Genomic DNA, 4606 nt, shown 5'->3' with positions numbered 1-4606 from the left:
TTAGGGAAGCACCACTCACCATTTCGAATAAAATCTGCCAGGCGCAGATTCCTCCCTATGAACATTTCCTACTCCAAATTAGAAGACTCTGCCAAAGGAGAGTTTTTTCCGCATTTCCTACCGTTCATCTTTCCTTGTCCGACACAAATTGCCACACCCTCTTCAGCCTTGGACAAATGGAGGAAGACTTGTATCCCTTCCTAAGAGAGCTGTCTTTCTGAACAAACCTTGCTCTAAAAACTTTTCTCATAATATTGTATTCATGTTTGATCTGCCAGGCAAACTTGCTTAAACAAGCTTTATTCACGTCTTTCAATTTTCTGATACCCAAGCCTCCCTCGTCCTTGGGCTTAAAACTGTCCTCCCATTTAATCACAATTTTTTTCTGCACCGCCATTTGACCCGACCAGATAAAGTTTCTCATCCACTGCTCTACAGTTTTAATAATGGACTGAGGCCACCAATAAACCGCAAAAATATGGATAGGGATGCTTGAAATTACTGATCGAACCAACTCCACGCGACTAGCCATAGAGAGAAGCTCCTCTTTCTAGGAGGTCAATCTGCATTTAATCTTATCCATCAAAGGTAAGAGGTGATTTTTCTTCACTCTTCCCTTGAAGATCTCCACACCCAAGTACCTTGTAGGAAATTTTGAGGTCTGAATTCCCAGAAAATTACTAATAAAGTGTTTCCTGTGGGGGGCGACCTTCCTAAAGAAGGCTTTGCTCTTGTCGAGATTAAAATGTTGGTCGGAGCACTCTTGATACTTTGATAAAAATAAATGCAGATTTTTAACATACTTACTTGACGCATTCATGAAAATGGAAATACCGTCTGCAAATAGTAAATGAGTTGGGGTACAGGCACCTCTTGGACCCGACAGTGACTTTATGGATCCTTCTGAGATCATTTTATTTAATCCTCTGCAGAGCATTTTCTCAGCTAAAATAAACAAAATGGGAGATAGCGGATCACCTTGACAAAGACCACGGCCCACACCAAAAAACCCCACTGGACCTCCATTTGTTAAAATCAAAATCCTTGAAGATGAGAGAATTTCTTGGATCCAAGAAATCCATTTCCGAGGAAATCCGAACTTCCCAAGTATGGCAAAGAGAAATTCCCAAGATAGGAAATCGTAGGCTTTCTGTACATCAACCTTGAGACCCATCCCGCCTCCTCTAACAGTGGTATACATCAGATTAGCCAATTTTGAAGCAAGGCTAATCTTTTCTGATATTATCTTCCCCCTTTGGAATGCCCCTTGTTCCTCCGAAATCAGCCTGGGAAGGAGGATTGCAACTCTACTTGCCATGATCTTTGGTAACACCTTGCAGAAGTAATTTTCCATGCAAATAGGCCTATACTTGTCGAGAGTAGTAGCCCCCACCACCTTGGGGATAAGAGTGAGAAAAAAATTAGTCACACCCTTTGGAATGACTCCCCATCTGAAGAAATACGCTACCGCCCTTCAAAAATCACCCTCAACAATATGCCATACCCGCCTAAAGAATTTCCTTGAGAAGCCATCAGTTCCAGGGGAGCTATCTGGGTCCAAATCCCAAACCACTTTTTTTATTTCCTTTGAAGATGGTTTAGCCTCCAAATAAAGAACATCATCGTCCGAAATCACGCAGGGAATACAATCCAACAACTCAGGGTGAGGTGAAGTGTGGGATAAGCTGTGAAACTCTTCATAATAATTGGAAATATATGAAGACAATTGCTACTGGTTGTTCATCCACTCCCCATCAGCATTCTGCAAAGTGCGAATTTGATTGCGAGCCCGTTGCATTTTTACTGATAGGTGGAAGAACTTTGAATTTTTGTCCTCGTCTTTCATCCACCTCTGCTTTGATTTTTTAGCCCATAGATTGTCCTGCAACTAGGTGGTTTTCAATAGAGCCATTTTGGCATCTACCTCGCGGCCAAAAAGATCATTGGACATCCCTGGAGCCTCAATTTCTTTATGAACTGAATTCAGGTGATCGGAAGCTTTCTTTACTTCTTCATTAATGTTAGGAAAATTATTCCTTGCCCAAGGCTGGATAAACAACTTAACCTGCTTAAGTTTCTGAGAAAGAATATGAATAGGATTTTCAGATATTTCCTTGTTCCACACATCCTGAATTACATTATCAAAGTGTTCATGCTCCATCCAAAAATTATTAAATCTAAAAGGGATATTACCTGGTCTGGGGATCGCATCTGATACAACCAGAATGGGAGCATGATTAGAGGAGGATCTTAGGAGAACCCGTTGGAGAATATTTTTAAACATATCCAGCCATTTACTGTTGCAGAAGTTTCGATCGAGGTCCACAGCTACATTACCTCGCCGGCGGTTGTTAGTCCAGGTAAACTTCTTGCCCTACGAGGGCACTTGCACCAACATACAAGTATCCACCATAGATTGGAACTCTGCAACAGAGCTTGCATTAAATCTCCCTGGACCCCTTTTTTCGTTGGAAAGAAGAGTAGCATTGAAATCACCTATCACTGACCAAGGAAGAATAGGATTCACCACCAAACCCAGCTCTATCCAAAGCTCTCTATGTTTCACCTTAAAACAGTTCGCATGCACAAAGGTCAAACCCACACTGTTCCCTAACCAATCCACTGTGATTGATAATTGTTGATTAGACACCGAGATGGCCGAGGGGCGAGACATTCCTTGCTTCCAAATGACCCATAGATTAGGGACCTTGTCCACACGGAGGTTGTGAATGAAATCAGCCTCGAACCCCAATTTGTTAAAGAACAAAAAGGGCAATTTACTTTCACTGATCATTGGCTCTGCCACGCAAACAACATCAGGAGAATGTTCTCAAAGAAAAAATGATAAGGCTCTCAAACCAGTAACCTTCTTCGCACCTCTGATATTCCAAAAGAGGACTTTCATTGGAAACAATGAATTAATTGGTGTTGCCAGACTTATTAGTCTGACCTGCTTTTTTCCTTTTTTGGTTGCCTCCTTTAGAAGAGCCAGCAATTCCCTTTTCACGGGCATAGAGAGCATAGTCTATCTTCTCCATCTCCTGATAATGCAAAGCAGCTCTACCATCCCTTCTGGATGAGACAAGGAAGCTAGCGAGCTGCGAACCCCCATTCTATGGCGAGGCTTGAGTGGAAGAAGCGATTCTACCTCCCCTCATCAAAGACAAAACTCCACGACCTCTGGTGGACACGCCCTTTCTTATTGGCCTGGGTGGCAATTCCCTGACAACAAAAACGTCCTCCTCCATCTCGTTTTCCTCCGAGTTCCCTGTGAAATCAGACGAACTCTCATCACCAGATGGGTCTTCACTATCCACTACTTCTGAATCCGGCCCGAATCTAGCCACATGATCATTCAAATTTGAATTTGAGGGGCGGACAGAGATATCTTCAAAACTCGTTGAGATGGAGTTTCCTAAAAGGGCAGGATTGTTTGCCAAAGAATTCAAGACAATAAGGATATCTCCCTCCTTCTCAGCGTTCTGATTGGCCTCCAATCTTCATCTTAAACAGAGAAATTAGTATATAACCAACAATGACACCATCCAACCTTTCAACTTTTTTGCTTCATGTCCCATGCCAAAACAGAGAAACTCACCTTAACAGACAGCTCCGAACATCCTACGGACTGCAATTCCAAAGAAAAACAACAGAGATTAGCAGCAAGGTTAAAAAAAAAAATAATAAATAAATAAAATAAAATAAATGAGGCTTTCGTTTACCTCTAAACTCGGTATTGGGGCTTCCGTTAAATCCATGCTTTACCATTTTGTTGAATCGCCTTGATTAAGAAAATAAATAAATAAACTGAAATCTCTCTTGATTTCCAAGAGAGATTTCTTGCAGAATCTGAACCTGTGTTAGGGTGGGGTTTCTGATTTGTATAAGAGAATATAAAAGAAATGGAGAACTCACAAATCCAAGCCGAGGGAGAAGAGCGACTTTGAGAGGATCACTCCTTTCCCTTTCAATTTTGCTTCATCCAAATTTCAGCATATAAACAGTGAAGGACATTCAAAAACCCTAATATAAGAAAACATACCTAGGTGGAGAGAGATACCAGAGAGAGAGAGAGTAGAAGAGATGAGGACAAAGCCCTACCAGAATCGGAGCACTCTTCTTGGTCGGTGCTACCTCGCATAACACCATTACACTAGACAACGAATAGAGCGCTTCACGTCCCTATAAAAGAGAGAGCAAATGCTAGGGCTTTTTTGAGGATGTTCTGGTTCGCTCTTGATTGAGTTCTGAATGTTTTAGTTGAAGGTGGGAGAGAGATAAATCTCATAGAGGGTTTCACGACCCATAAAAGAGAGAGCGTCTGTTTTTTTTTTTTTGGCAAGGATAAAAGAGAGAGCGTCGGGAGAAAAGGAAAGTTGGGACGGTTATGGAAAATTAATTTATATATTAATATATATTAATTAAAATATATTGTTTCTTTCATCATAAAGATATAAATTTACCAAATTAACCTTCATAAAGATTTTTGAAGATATTTTGAATAGTGGGTATTTAAATAAACAAGAAGGGTAATGAGAGGGAGAGGGAGAGGGAGAGGGAAGAAGATAATTATGGTAGTGGATAATTATGAATTATAAAAGTTTTT

At 40.9% G+C, this 4606-nt stretch overlaps 1 long non-coding RNA gene across 1 annotated transcript; it reads right to left on the bottom strand.

Moving 5' to 3' along the window:
- Nucleotides 1-140: 140 nt before the first annotated feature.
- Nucleotides 141-4292, bottom strand: LOC122062455. Its single transcript, XR_006134978.1, has 3 exons — nt 3723-4292; nt 3599-3628; nt 141-3498 (listed from the first exon to the last, which is right to left on the bottom strand). It is a non-coding gene; the product is annotated as an uncharacterized LOC122062455 (long non-coding RNA).
- Nucleotides 4293-4606: the final 314 nt, after the last annotated feature.

Source organism: Macadamia integrifolia, unplaced genomic scaffold (genome assembly GCF_013358625.1).
Source record: "Macadamia integrifolia cultivar HAES 741 unplaced genomic scaffold, SCU_Mint_v3 scaffold1043, whole genome shotgun sequence".
NCBI lineage: Eukaryota > Viridiplantae > Streptophyta > Magnoliopsida > Proteales > Proteaceae > Macadamia > Macadamia integrifolia.
Note: the sequence above shows the minus strand (reverse complement) of the source record. Positions and strands in the feature narration are given on the sequence as shown.